The sequence below is a fragment of the Neofelis nebulosa genome, chromosome 2, assembly GCF_028018385.1.
Source record: "Neofelis nebulosa isolate mNeoNeb1 chromosome 2, mNeoNeb1.pri, whole genome shotgun sequence".
NCBI lineage: Eukaryota > Metazoa > Chordata > Mammalia > Carnivora > Felidae > Neofelis > Neofelis nebulosa.
This window is the reverse complement of record NC_080783.1, coordinates 35,201,172-35,217,589: the sequence shown is the minus strand read 5'-3', so window position 1 is coordinate 35,217,589 and position 16,418 is coordinate 35,201,172. Positions and strand designations below refer to the sequence as shown.

Sequence of the window (16,418 nt, the reverse complement as noted above, 5' to 3'; positions counted from 1 at the left end):
GATTTATTTCTCTTTCTGTTGCTTCATTATTGGTGTATAGGAATACAACTGATTTCTGTGCATTGATTTTATATCCTGCCACTTTGCTGAATTCATGGATCAGTTCTAGCAGTTTTTTTGGTGAAATCTCTTATGTTTTCAATATAGAGTATCATGTCATCTTCAAAGAGTGAAAGTTGGTCTTCCTCCTGGCCAGTTTGGATGCTTTTTATTCCTTTATGTTTTCTGATTGCTGAGGCTAAGACTTCCAATACTATGTTAAATAACAGTGGTGAGAGTGGACATCCCTGTCGTGTTCCTGACCTTAGGGAGAAAGCTCTCAGTTTTTTCCCATTGAGGATGATATTAGCATTTGGTCTTTCATATATGGTTTTTATGATCTTGAGGTATGATCCTTCTATCCCCACTTTCTTGAGGGTTTTTATCAAGAAGGGATGCTATATTTTGTCAAATTCTTTCTCTACATCTATTGAGAGGATCATGTGGTTCTCGTCCTGTCTTTTATTGATGTGATGTGTCACATTGATTTTTTTTTTACAGATATTGAACCCACCCTGCATCCCAGGATTTAAATCCCACTTGGTTGTGGTGAATAATTTCCCTGATGAACATGGATGAAAAAATCTTCAACAAGATACTAGCCAACGGGATCCAACAATACGTAGTCTACTGTACTCCAATTAGGTCACCAACTTTGAAATCTTTTGTGCTTCTAAACTTTCATTTTGTCAGATTCAGTGCTTCATAGCAAAGGGTCTTTTTAGAGATTGGTATATCAACCAAGATTCCTTCATTGATTTTAATATATCTTAACTTCTCAACCCCATCCTTTCCCTAAATTAAAACAAGAACAGTCCAGTCTGACAAGAAAAGAAAGTGAAATAAGAAAGCAGAAGTTTATAACAGAAATTAGTTGTCCACCACATTTTGAAATTAGTGAACCCTGAATAAGAGGCAAGTTATGTGTATAAATACTTCCCAAATGTTTCTTAAGTAACTGACACCATACTACAATAAAACACAACAAAAATAACAAAGCATTCACTAGAGTTTAGAGGACTTTTTAAAGAAACAAAATGTTATTTTTATATACTGAATAAGAACTTCTACAGAGGTTAAGCTTTGAAAGCAGTGTGTGGAAAGAAAATTATGAATAGCCATAGTTTCCCTTGAAATTCCTTCTGTTAGAAGATTGTGTTTGGAACATGAAGGCTAAGACAATGTGTTACCGGACAATGTGTTACCATTGATGGGCATTGGTGATAGTGTATGTCTTTCAGCCATAAACTTTTTGGTCTTATTCAGATCTTACCCCACACTTGGATCATCACCTTAACAGTTATGGAACTAATGCTGCAGCTTATCAGATTTCTTTCTCTCAAACCTTGATAGTACAGATGCTAGATTTGTTCAGTAGTGCCCTGGACAGGTCTGTATTGGCTTGTGAGAACCAAATATTCAATTTTGAGGGATTTTGTGAGCCAGTCTTTAAACACAGCCATTATTAAAAATTAAACAGACTTTACATAAATAATATTCTTTTAAAAAGCTAATAAGTATCAACATTCATAATTTTCTAATGATTTTACTATTATCTATGCTCTTGAGGCTATGTATGTTTATTTATCTACATGGTAGAAATACCACATAGTGGTATGCTATGTGCATCTCTTCCCAGATCCACATTCAGTGACATCACATTGGAAGCATATCAGCCATGGTGAAAGTATTTTTACTCCTAAAATTAATAGAAGCTATAAGTTAGAGCTTTTTCCCCAGAGATTCAATTGCTAAACTTTTACCATCACATTTACAGCCAGGTTATATGCCACAACTGAAACAACTTGCCATCTAGCAATAAATCCAACACAGCCATATTTCTCTCTAAAACAGAACAATAGCTGCTCTTTCAGTTGGGCTACTGGTGAAGTATTTGACTTTCATCTAGGGGTTATGCTATTTGAAAAATGTTTATTTAAAAACATTTGAAGCAATTCTGTCTCCCTAAATGAAATAACTATCTAATTTATGAACAAACACAATTTTCTACATGCACACAAAAAGAACATGTTAACAAATGTAGTTTTCTTTAACAAACTTATCACTTCCAAGATAACTGGTCCCCAGTTCTTAGAAGAAAGCTGTGAAAGCAAACCTCTAAATATTGTAAGAAAGCTCTTTTCCCTTTCAGTAAACAGACCTAGACAGAAATTCAGTTTTATGATGAAAGATGTAGACTAAAACAAAGTAAAAATGCAACTTAAATGTTATGGTAACTGGTATATAAAAATTCTCTAATATTTTCCCTTGTTTCTCAACAACTTCTTCACTCAAAAATTTTTAGTTTCTTATGAAGTACTATTAAAACTCTGGCTTATGGTTGCAGTTATGTTAACCCAACCTGAATGGATAATCTTTGTCCAATGAAATAATCCACACTAATGAGGAATTGAGAGCTTTTAAAAGCAGAGATCTTGTGATTTGTCTTTTTTTTTTTAATATGCACAGACAGTCTTAGAGAGACGGATTATTTGTTCTCAGATTCTGTGTCTGTAATTCACATAACAACCATCAGGAGGTGGCATTGTAAAATTTGGCCAAATTGATGAAGTAGATAACCTTATGCTGAGTGTGGATAATTTGCAGATTATATTTTGGTTCACAATCCATTTATTTGAGCTCTTTCTAGAATTATAAATGCTAGCCACACTGATAACCTTCATGTTTATATTTTAAGGAAAACAATAACATAAAATTCAAAGAAATGCAGTTAGGTATCACATATACCTTCTAAAATGGTCAACTGATATAAATCACCACTTCATTTAATTTTGTCTTTCTCTTCAAGACCAAGGAAAAACATTTTTTTGTAATTTCCATCCTTTTTCCTCTTAGAATCAGAAGAATTTCTGCAGTGGGTACTATTAGCATTCCTGTGGTGGGCCTTTCCTAGTGCTTGTAGACTTGTCACTGATTATGTGGCCAAGAACAAAAACAAAACAAAAAGTCTCATACTAGTTCTCTCTAGCCTTTAATGTTTGCTTATAGTTTATCAGAGAGAAGTTGTCCTTTGCCTCTTAAATACTTGTATTTCATGCCATGTAGTTATGTTTTAGACATTTCAGCTCCTTTCCTCTACTCCAAAGAGAGATTCTTAATTTACATACTTCTACATTCTTCTTAGCAAAAGGAAAGATAGATTATGGAGTCTGAATCCATTCTTGATCGTGCAGTTTCTTCCTAAATTATTCTTGTTCTTAAAAAAAAAAAAAAAAAAAAAGAGTATACCTGTTAACCAAGTTTCCCCATGACCCACTGGCAGCAAGCTTTTACCCTTCTGGATGTTTAAACTTATCCAATCCACACATTTATATTGCTTCTGAAATTTTTAAACTGTATTTGAACATGATAATTTTCAATTTATTTTTAGTACAAAACTAGCATGTTCTTATATGAAAAATGCAAAACAAAATTAAAACACAGGGAAATAAAATTCATTCATATTTCTGTCCCTAAGAAACAACCACAATCAGATACTTCTGTTCCCTTTCAGTCTTTTCTATGCATAGTTTTTGTTTTCTTATTTTAGCCAATACTGTGGCTACTGTATATATGATTTTATATTCTATATACAATTTTAACACTATAACATAAGAATTTTTTCATGTTATTAAAATCACTACATAAATATCATTTATACTAGCTGCAAATTTTGAATATACTTCATAAAAATATAATGATTTCCTTACCTTGTCCATCATACTTTGGAAGTGTTGACTGATCAACAGTCAATACTTATTGAACACTGTGCTGTACAGGAAGGGTTGGTGAACATCTAAAACACTCCTTGCCTTCTTCAGGAACTTAAGATCTAATGAGGGAGGTGAAGCATATACCTAAATGACCCTACTCTAGCATAGTTGGTGATAGGCCTGCAGAAGGATCCAGACAGTGAGTGGTACAGTTCTGGCTAGGGTGTTAGAGCAGACCCCATGGAAAAGGGGGCAGGGGCCCTGACAAATGGACATATTTTCCCTAAGAAAACATGTGAGAGAGAAAAGTCTATGTAAGAAAAGCTTAACAAAGGGCCACATATGAGATGTTATGGGGTTGCAGTTTACATGAATTTGGGCATGGGTGGGATATAAGGCAGGAAGAGTTGGTTGTAAAAATTATGGAGAGCTTTGTGATATTTCAGGAAGAATATGTAATCACAAGAGTTTTTGTGATGAATATCTGTGTTCCGAAGAGCCATTTGACTGATTTGGGAAACAAGAATCCAATTACTCATAAAGCTATCTCATTGAAAAAAAATGAAGCACAAATAAGTAATTTTTTTTTTATCATTCCTTAAAATTGATCTCTTCTTTATCAGGTCATTTGTGCCACTGTACTAGATACCACCCAATTGTAGAAAGTAGAAAAACTTTCTGTGTGGTAAGTTAAATTTTAAAAATTTATTTCAGTTGATTAAGTACATGGATGAATGCTTGCATAAAATCATCTATTGCATTCAATTATTTCTAAAATACCCTTATCTTGACCTTTCTAACCAGTGAAAGTTGTTGAATGCCACTGTTGGTATTTTTTAAATAAACCTTTAACATCTATCCTGTTTATAGCCCTAAATTGGCACTTTCTTAAGAAGTAAAGTACATGGTCCATGACTTCAAGAAACGCAAACTCTATTCAAGAAAGAAAATAAAATATAGACTAAGAAATAATAAAAGAATAATTGAAAAGCAAAATATTAAAAGTTCAATATATCCCCTATACCATGTATATCAGTTTTGAAGGAACATGGACTAAAGAAAATTAATGAGTAGGAAGGGGAGACACAAAGGAAACATTGGAGAAGGGGAGTTTTGAGCTAGGTCTTAAAAGAAATGATAGGAATGAATGGGTGAAGAGGGACCAGTAGAAAATTCCATGTAAGAAAATGCATGGAAGTAGGAAAAAGAAAAATGTCCAAGATTCAGCTAATAAATTGTTGTGGCTGAAGCATTAGAGAATAAAAATATATCATTCTTGGCTGATGAATTTACGACTAAAGCTGATAACCAATATATAGTCATTGTCTAGGAGTAATACGGGAATAGTATTTCAAAGGGAAAATTCTTGGCACCTGCCAGTAAGAAGGATAAGCCTGGAAAGACATGGTGAGGATGAGGGCATGGACTAGTGCAATCTCCCATATGTGAAGGAATGAGGACCTAGACCAGTTGGGAAGATATGGACCCAGAAAGATGACTTTCAGGAATGGGATTGCCAGAATCATAACCTCCAGACAATAAAGGATATAGTGAGGAAGAAATCCAAGTCACCCTCAAAATTAAGAGATTAAGAAACAAGATAAGATGAAGGGAATTGGAAAAGGTGATTTAGTGTGTGGTATGGGTGGGGGAGGGTATAGTTTTGAGATATATTAAGTTTTCAGAATGTTAAATATCAACAAGGTTTCCATTAAGGTGTTTTCCCATTTTTTATGGAAAAATTAATTTTATATAATTTTGGTTGACCAAAAATAATTCAAAGAACACAAATTAATTCCACATACCAAAAAGTCTTTGGAAAAAAATCTGCTTTTAGGCCAGTAATGAAGATCTGAAAAGCTTTAGAAACTACAGCCATTTGGAATCCTGGGCAAGATACTATTATGTTGAACCATATGCATGACCAGTATTGCACCATTTTGGCCCACAAAAATAGCAACTTCATATCATTTAACCTAATACTACATGATTGTTTTCCTGGAGACAAAGCCTACCTATACAAAAATAGATATTATTATCTCATTCACTTGGATCCCCACATTTAGCCATTTGTCATTTGTTCCTTTATCATGCACAGCATTGTCAGAAAATCCAAATCCCTCCTTAAGTCTGTAGAAAATTACCTTATAGGTAAAAATATCAGCCACCACCTCTGTAGCACTTCCTGTGTGTCAGATACTGTGCATACCTTTTGCATATTTAAATCAAACAAACCTGTTTGATTTAAATGTTTGAGATGGGTTTTATTTTCCTAATTTAACAAACTCAACCTAGTTAGTACCTGTTAAAGCAGGAACTAGAACCGAGGTCTCCTTGACTCCATAGATGAAGTCAAACCATAGGTCTCCAAACCACCCAGACCCTTCGGTTGTGCCTACACATGAATAGGACAAACAGGAATGAAAAGATTAAGTCACAATTGAAGTAAGTGACCGGTGAATTCAGGCCAAAAACACTACTTTTGTTCTGCATGAAATGTCCTGAAAATTAAGGTAAAATGGTTTGGGACTTGAATCATGCCAATAATTCAGAATATCTTCAACAATACCCAAATAAACTCAGATTTTCAGTTTATTTTTATTTGTGTATAGAAAGTCTTAAATGCAGTTTGCCTTCTCAGGACTTCATTAAAGATACATGCTGTATCACTCTTTATAATAGCCATCTTTTTTTTGTTTTTGTTTTTTTTTTAAATTATCACTTTGTTAACTACTCCATTTACCTCACTCTGAGTGGAAGCCTTAGCTGGCTGACCCCACCCTCCTCTGACCTCCTTCATGATCCCCTGGGATTTGGATGACACATTAACAAGACCCTATTTATAGCATGGTTGCACATTCCCTGTAATTTTCTCTAATTGTTCAGTGATGGAATACCTTGTTCTCTGCTCCATCCCATTACAGAGCCCTTGAAGGCAAGGACCTGCTCTGTTACTTCTTCCATAGCTCCTTCCACAGTCCCCCTGCCCTTGGGGACTGTGAGTACTAGGTTGGTGTTTTATGAATTGACCAATGAATTTGTTTTAAATTCTTGCATTACTTCCTAAGGAATCAACTGTTTGTGGAATGAAAGGATCAGGAAAGTGTTGCGTGGATCAAGAAGAGAGATCTTTTTGAAGGGTTAGTATCCAAAATCTATAATGAACTTATCAAACTCAACACCCAAAAACCACAAATAATACAGTGAAGAAATGGGCAAAAGACATAAACAAGCATTTTTCCAAAGAAGACATCCACATTGCTAACAGACACATGAAAAGATGCTCAACATCACTCAACATCAGAGAAATATAAATCAAAACCACAATGAGATACCATATCACACCTGTCAGGATGGCTAAAATTAACAACTCAGGAAACAGTACAGTTGGCAATGTAAACTGGTGCGGCCACTCTGGAAAACAGTATAGAGGTTCCTCAAAAAATTAAAAAATAGAACTAATGACCCAGCAATTCCACTATAAGGTATTTATCCAAAGGTTACAAAAATGCTGATTTGAAGGGGTACATGCACCCCCGTGTTTATAGCAGCTCTATCAACAGTAGCCAAATTATGGAAAAAAGCCCAATGTCCATCAACTGATGAATGAATAAAGAAGATGTGGTGTGTGTGTGTGTGTGTGTGTGTGTGTGTGTGTGTGTGTGTGTGTGTGTGTATGCAATGAAATACTACTCAGCGATCAAAATGAATGAAACCTTGCCATTTGCAACAATATGGATGGAACTAGAGTATATTATGCTAAGTGAAATAAGTCAGTCAGAGAAAGATAACATACGATTTCACTTATTGTGGAATTTAAGAAAAAACAGCAGCTGAACATAGGGGAAGGGAAGGAAGAATAAGATAAAAACAGAAAGGGAGGCAAACCATAAGAGACTCTTAAATACAAGAACACACTGAGGGTTGCTGTAGGGATATTGGATACAGGGCTGGGCTAAATGGGTGATGGGCATTAAGGAGGGCACTCATTGGGAAGACCACTGGATGTTATATTAAGTGATGAATCACTGGGTTCTACTCTTGAAGCCAATAATATATATATGTTAACTAACTTGAATTTAAATAAATAAATGAAGGGGTGCCTGGGTGGCTCAGTCGGTTAAGCATCAGACTTCAGCTCAGGTCATGATCTCACAGTCCATGAGTTTGGGCCCTGCATCAGGCTCTGTGCTGACAGCCAGAGCCTGGAGCCTGCTTCAGATTCTGTGTCTCCCTTTCTCTCTCTGCCCCTCCCCTGCTCATGCTCTGTCTCTATCTCAAAAATAAATAAAAATATTAAAAAAAATTTTAATAAATAAATGAAAAGAAGACAGATCTTTTGTGAATAGACAAGAAAAAGTAAGTATCTGGTGTTCCACTTCAGTTGGGATTGACTGAAAAATAGCCACATAAATCCAAATGCATTCATTTTCTGTTCTGTAATGTAAAAGAGTGAATTCAAGGAGTAAAGAGTCTTAAAAAGCTTCAAAAGTTAGCAGGCCCACAATTGTCATGAGGCTAATCACCACAGAAGCATTTTCCTTCAGAAGCATTACAACTTTTTGTGCCTCGATCTGGCTTTACCATCACCCCCCCCCCACAACAAGTACTACAAGAGGTGTAAACAGTGGTGCATCTTCATGCTCATGGCAAATAAATATCTGTTAATAATACCTGAGACCCAGCGTAGAAGCTTAAAACCTAGTTCCTGATGCCAAAAGAGGGATCCCAGAGGCAGTAAACCTACCCATGAAACCATTACAGCCCTCTGAGGGAGGGAAGAATTCTAGTCAGGGCCACCCTATGGCTCTGGCACCTCCATTTTGTGTCAGAGGTATGGCCCTGACTCTGAAATCTCCTACTTATAAATTCATGTTCATCTTTCAGTAACTCTGAAGTTCAATTTGTATCTGGTTTTGTTTTGTTGAGGTGTGTACCAAACTGTATAATGAAGATGAATTCCATCCCTTGGCTCTATTCCAGGATCCTAGATCCCCTCCTGAACTAATAGTAAGATGCTTTACTTTTGTTGTCCCATAACATGACATGGTATAAGCCTTTTTGCATTACGCTATGGAATGACTGAGTTTCAGACATTAAAGTTGGAAGTGTGTCCAATGTGATAACCCATTGTTACAAATTTGTTCAGCTCCACCATAAATAGTTTTAAGCGTGGTGCTGCCAGGACCTCCAAGATGCTTTGGTTCACCCCTTAATTTGAAGATCCTGAGCTCAGAAAGTCTAGTAACTTACTCAAGGTCACACAGCTACACCGTGAGATATGTTAAAAATATTTTGTAAAATTATACTTACAATGGAATTACATTATTCTTACTATTAGCCTCTGAGATTTCAACTCAGTGGGGAGAAATAGAGAGAAAGAATAATATAAATAGCGTGGTTAACTAATCACTCCATTCCATGACTATACTCAGAAGAGAGCATGAGGTAAGGGATATGATTCTACTGGCTTCCTAAAGTGTCACAGTCCCCACTTCCCCCTCAGAGTGTGAGAATTTGGACTCACTATTTAAAGAGTATACACACACACAATGTAAATATGTATGTATATATGAGAGAGTTGTAAAAAAAAATTTATACTATAACTAGTGAATGACTTAAGAGATTCTTTCAAGGATAATTTTGCCTATAAGCAATTTTTGTCATACCAAAATGCCTAATCCCCAAAGATGAGGCCCCTTTGACTTACTGTTAGGGCAGAACTAGAACAAGAAGCCTGACCCTTTAATCAGACTATGACATTTTGCCTCCTCTTCAGAAACTCATTTCACAATATAGGTAGAGTTTGTTCCACTCTATAGTTGTTGATGATAGATACCTATTATGATGTTTTGTTCGTTTGCTTTAAAGTTTATTTATTTATTTTGAGAGAGAGAGAGAGAGAGCATGTGCAAGCATGTGCACCAGCAGGGGAGAGACAGAGAGAGGGAGAGAGAGAATCCCAGGCAGGCTCTGTGCTGTCAGTGCAGAGCCTGACATGAGGCTTGAACTCATGAACCATGAGATCATGACTTGAGCTGAAATCAAGAGTCAGATGCTGGATGCTTAACCCACTGAGCCACCCAGGTACTCCTAATGATGTTTATTCAATGGTGCCCACATGGATATTAGCAATCTAGGTAGTTTCACACAAGGACACCCTTTCCTGATCACTACAAGTTAGGTCAACCCAGAAAGCTAAAATGACCATCAGGCCTTTTGGGCAACCAGAGCAGTAGATATACTCATGGCATGTAGTTCAGCAGCCTTACTTGAAAACCTGTTGGCTTTGTTTCTCTGCAGAGAATGGCAGAAGATCCAAATAAGACAAGACTGACATTCCAAGGGGAGAGGACTACCTGGATCATTCCTGTGAACCTCAGTGAGCTTCTAGAGCTGAAAGCCAATATCCCTGATGTACTCTTTATCATGGGGAACACTGCAGTGGGTGGGTGGTTTTTAAGCAAGTTCCTTAGTCTAGATTAGGTAATCCAGACTTCTGTCTCTCTTTTTAAACTCTTCATAAATGCAATGCAGTTCACTTTAATTAATACATACCTCTGTCCTTTAGAATCCTTCGTTGTTTTCTTTTGCAAATGTGTCATTTGTGTCACAATTTTCACTCTGGATTATCCATAAACAATATCTGTTAGCCCCCATTGACTTCCTTTTCTAATTGCTTTACATGCTTTTCTCCTTAGGGACCCAGCATTAGATTTAGAGATGAATATCATCCAGTTTTCATATCTCTACTTAGGCTTCCAGAACTGTTTTAGGCACAGCACAGATGATGGTATGTACCGTCTTTTTCATTGGCTGTTGGTAGGCTATTAATAATTATATGCACTGGGCTAATTTGAGCACTTAATAGAATATATGACCTCCTATATGTGCCCTACTATGTGTCCTCTATGAGCTTTTTCAAACTGAATTATTCAGCTATGTCACTGAATACTGCATTGTCATAGGAGCCATACAGTGGGAAGATGTAGGTTGTTCCACATATAGAGAGAGACTGACTGAATAAGGACACTTAAGAGAGTGGCTGGCCTGTAGGAAAAGTTCTTGCCAGAGTCATAAATTTGCTTAAGGCTCGTCCTATACCGACACACATTCACACACACACAAAAATTCTGGGACACAAAATTTGAAAATTTAACTGTAACAACCTTATTTCTCTTCATACTCTTTTCACAGTTTACCAAATGCTTTCACATCTTGTTTCTTTTGATCCTCATGACAGTCCTGGAAGGTAGACATAGCAGGTGGTAGCCTTGGGATCTCCGTTCTCAATCAAAGGACTGAAGTAACTTCCCCAACTTTGCACAGCTAACACACAATCAAGTCAGGACTAGATTCCAGGGTTTCTTACTTTTAGTCAAGTTCTCCTTCCCACAATGCACCAAATAAGGCTATCTGAGAAACATATCCAAACTCAGCATTTGAATAGATAACAAGTAATGGGAGGTAAAAATTCTACTTTAAAGTAAAGTATTCCTTGGGGCACCTGGGTGGCTCAGTCGGTTAAGCTTCTGACTTCAGCTCAGGTCATGATCTCACTGCTCATGAGTTCGAGCCCCATGTTGGGCTCTGTGCTAACAGCTCTGAGCCTGGAGCCTGCTTCAGATTCTGTCTCCATCTCTCGGCCCCTCCGCTGCTCACTCTCTGTCTCTGTCTCTCTCTCTCTTTCCCAAATATAAAATAAAACATTAAAAAATTTTAAAAAAATAAGGTTTTCCTCATTGAGTAAACAGAAAATGAGAAATTGTCTGCTTTCCCCTCTGATCTGCTAATATTAAGTCAGCCTGCCCATTCATTTTCTTTTTTACCTGTTGGAATGTCCATATCAGTTGACTCATAGGGAGAAATGGAGCAAGGGGAGGCTGGGCTGGTACAGAAGAATGTTGGAAGTAAGGTATGGATGCACTTGGTTGGGTGGGGTGGGAGTGAAGGGACTGGGGAGGAGGTAGAGCCCATAACACTATGTCAATGTTTCTCAATCTTTTCATTATTGCCTCACTAAGGAGCAAGAGGCATTTTCCCCCAATCATCCCTCCATGAATTTTTAACACCGTAGGTAGGCCATATATCTGTTTATGTACAGTATATGTATATCAGGGCTTTATCCATCAAAAGAGCAAGACTTTTTTTTTTCACCCTTTTGGGGCTGGTATTACCCTCCTGGAGAATGCATGAACTGGATGACATCCCTGCTCAAAGCATTCCCTGAAAGCACACTTGCAAAAAACCTGACCCAAGGTACAGACAGGTGTCTATTCTTATTGCTTTGTTAAGGAAACAGTATGAAAAGATGGCTGTATAAGAAGGACAAATGGGCAACACAAATGTGTAGGTCACTTTCCACTTAGACTTAATGATCTTTTAAAAGTCTTATAGAATCTGAACTGAAATTTCTATATTTGATCAATTTATTCAGGAAAACACTAATTGCACATTAACAAAGTAATGAATTTCTGATATCTGTCGCTGGTATATCCTAAAATGTATGGCATATATGACTGAGAAAAAGAATTTGGTACTTAATATTTGGGAATAAAGCATATTGCCAAAAATATCTTTATCTTTGGTTTCTCTAAGTTAATATAAAAAGAGAAGATATATTTGAAAGATTGTTTCTGTGCAGCCCATACATCTTGTTATAGTTCAACTTCAGTTTATATTCTCCTATCTTATTTTCAGGGGTGCAGAATGTGGCCTGGCTCTGTTGAATGATGGCTTACATCTTATTGTTTGGGGGCAGCAAAAGAAGACTAAGACCTACTGTGCTCTCCTGAAGCATCTGAGGATGCTTCCCAGAGCTCAGATTAAGAATATTGCAGAATGCTCTCTAGTGTGATATGAAATAAGCCGCAGTTATAGACAGTCATATAGTTCTGTTCTGCTTAGAAAACATTACTCTGAAGGGGAACCCCAAGTCAATGTTGAACAAGTCTATACAATATGAGTATGAGTGGGTATATGTACTCAAAATGAGAGTCATCACGCTGCATTTATGTGTGTGTCCAAAGTGAGAAGTGGCAGGGTGCCTGGGTGGCCCAGTCAGTTGAGCATCTGACTCTTGATTTCAACTCAGGTCATGATCCCAGGATTGTGGGATCAAGCCCTCTGTCAGGCTCCACACTCAGATTCTTCCTTTCCAGGGCACCCGGGTAGCTCAGTCGGTTAAGTGTCCAACTCTTTATATTTGGCTCAGGTCATGATCTCATGGTTTGTGAGATGGAGCCCCATGTCAGGATCTGCACAGTGCAGAACCTGCTTGGGATTCTCTCTCTCTCTCTCTCTCTCTCTCTCTCTCTCTCTCTCTCTGCCCCTTCCCCCCTCTCAAATAAATAAAACTTTTTAAAAAATCTCTTTCAACCTCTGCCCCTCTCTCCTGCTCACATGCTCTCTCTTGGGGGAAAAAAAAGTTAAAGTTCAACCAAGGGGACTGTCCAGCTCTAACAGGCTATGAAATGTTTTAGCCAAGGTATAGTAAACAAGAGCCTACATTTCCAAAATACTCTTTTATGTCTGTTCCTCCTCTTAGACCTTTGCCCCAAGGTCAGTTTCTAAGCATGTGCATCCCATATGTCTATTCTTGGATGTCCCCCAGTTGTCTAGCTTATTGAGGTTTCCTTATTATTTGAGATTTAAGAGTAATTGGTTTGAACCACTGCCCATTCCACACATGATAGGTAGTTCAGTGAGACTTTGGTGCAGGGCATTTCTCCTAATTGTCTCTGGCCCTGTTTCTGTTGATTCTCAAAATTCACTACATATTTTCACCTTCTGCATCTTCTGTCCCTTTTTCTAGACCACACTGTTCCTCTCAACATCACCTTGCCCCCTTAACTCCCTTCAAAGGTTCTCATTCAAGGCTATGTCTGAAGGAACTTTATCCACAGTTTGGAGTAACAGAGAAGAATTCTACTACACAGCACTACAGTAAGCATTTTGAATGGGAATGCTACATAGCCCAGTTCTTTAGTGTTTATTTACTCAGACTCTAGTCCTTACTTTCCCCGATGTTATTGGACACTCATGCTAGAGTCAGCTCTCAAAGAAATTTTCTTCTTCACTGCACATGGAAAAGGAACATTTTCTTCAGCAATAAGTTTGAACTGGAGTCAGGGATGGGAATCTTGCACAACATGTTGTCTGACTCTATTTAGCTGCCCTAAAATCATACCAGATCTTTCTTTGAAGCAAAGAAGGGAATTAAAAACTTGCACAAGATCCTTGTACACATAATTCCTTGTTTGTCAAATAACTGGCTTTAAAAATGTTATCTTTTTTATTTAGACTTTAGAAGGACATGTGATGAACAGACCTAATTTTTCTGACCTAAATACCATTTTAGCAGCAGGAAATCCTCCCATCAATCTGATATCTAAAGGCAAGAGACAAGTTTTAGGCATTCTATTATATAATTACCACTGTCAGTTAGGTAGCTCCTTTCATAAAGCATGAACCAGGAACCCAAGTGTATCTAACTTAGATTCACCAAATATATAGGCTATATCTGTATTACCTCAAGTGTAAGGATGCAACAGAGGTCAATTATCCTGTTTTCAGATGTTCTATATCTTGCAGATCAGATAAGTTACTGCACTGGACAATTTTTCTTAACTATTTGGCCACATTTATGCACAGTCCAAATTGTAGTATCAAAGCATTTTTTTAAAAAAATGAGATGTCTGTCTGTGGTTTTAAAGCTTTATGGCACATTTCATTTCAGAGTATTATAAAGTTGGAAATTTTCCTCATAGGGACTTAACTTTCTAAAGAAAATCAAGATTGTGGGGCATGTTACTCATTACTTCTCTCTTTATTCAAAGACAGCTTGAGCTTTGCCAAGAGAGAATTATTTAAACTCAATTAAATAACAATAAATGCATATTATTCATAGAGCTATTGATGTAAGATACCCTCTTTTTTATTACAATCACATTTTTGAAAATACGGTGGCTCAAGTAAGAGAATATTGTCAATTGTCTAAGAAAAAAAAGCTGTGTAGCAGGCATTCCACTTGTACGCCTGTTCCACCATTGTCCCAGCTGTAGAACTTTGAACAAATCATTTAACCCCTCTGGACCTCTGGACCTGTTTTCCCATTTATGAACCTATGTTGTACTCAGTTGTTTCCAAATAGCTTTAAAGTTCTTCAAGGCCAAAATTTGTGAGTGTTGTGTAATGGGAGCTGAGAACCAGAAAAGACTTTTCAGATTATCTGGTCCAGTCCTGTCATTCTGCAGATGAGGAACTGGAAGCCCCTACAGTTCTGTGACTTGCCTAAGGTGACCCAGCATGGAAGCTGCAACTAGAAACCAGATCTTCTGGCTTACAGTTCACACTCTCTCTTTCCCCAGATTCATCACAACTATCCCTTGCTTCATATTCTCCAGTTCGATAAATTCATTCTGATCAAGGTCATTTTCTCTAATAGAAGGAGAACAGCAGATTCCTTTATACAGCCATTTCCTTGAGAGATCACCTAAAACCAGCCTTAAATCAGAAGAGATTATGTTATCTGTTTCTATTCCCCACTCTACTCAGGTAAAGGCTCCCTGACTCACTGCCCACCCCGAGGGAGCCCAGCTTACCCTGGGAGACTTCTGGGGCTGCTCAGAGGAAGAGGCAAATTCTCAGAGGACCATTTGATTTGCTTTCATATCAGGGCCACATTGTGACTTCTGTAGAAGCTGGCCACACAGATGCCTTCCTACTTTGTGACTCTAATGTTTCACGCTAATAATGAGATTTAACCTAGAATGAGAGATTTAAACCTGGAAAGCACTTGGAAGACCATTTGATCCAGTGGTTTTGAAGCTTTTTTTTTTTAAGAGTAAAATTACTTGTTTGCATGAAATTTACGTAGAACACCAAACTAAACCAGTTAAAAGTGGAGGTATGGTAGTTCATCCTGAGAGGCAGCACACCTCCTGATTTTTCCCTTACCCCTCTCAGCAGCCCCGGAGGCACACAACCTTCTCATTTTAAAGAAAGTTAAGACCCAAACAGTTTAAGTCACATGCCTGAGGCCACATGTAGTGACTCAAATTTTGAAAATAGATAAACATAGACTCTGGAGCCAAACTGCTTAGATTTCAACCCCAATTCTTCCATTTCCTGTATGACCTTGTACAAGTTATGTAACCTCTCAGTTTCCTCATTAGTAAATTAGAAATGGGTAGAGTTGTTATGAGGATAATATATTAATACCTATAAAGCACATGGACCAGTACTCACATATACTCAATACTATAGTCAGCAACATCATTCACAGGATCATTTTCATTATAATTAATCATCAGAGTTGTTGCTATACAGCACACAATGGAGATGAACACTATTCTGAGTGTTTTTTTTTTATTTCCAGTGGCACTTTGTGCCGGGATTCTAGCTGGCCCAACATTAGGAGAATGCCTTTGCCATTGTCAATGCTGGGATAAGTGTGAAGTTTGAAGATGGCATAGGCATGATTAAGGACCTTTAAATGTTCTACGGAAATGTTGGCCCCACCATTGTCTCTGCAAGCCAAATGTGCAAGCAGCTCATTGGGAAGTATGTCACAACACATTTGGAAATGAAATTCAGGCCTTTGTATTTTAATATTTTATGAAAATGGCACTTGGAGAATTTTTTTCTGATTATATATATATTACA

General features: G+C 37.3%; 1 pseudogene; it reads left to right on the top strand.

The window, feature by feature from the left end:
* LOC131490286 (aldehyde oxidase 4-like) overlaps nt 1-16,418 on the top strand; it is a 66,779-nt pseudogene that overhangs the window by 13,615 nt on the left and 36,746 nt on the right.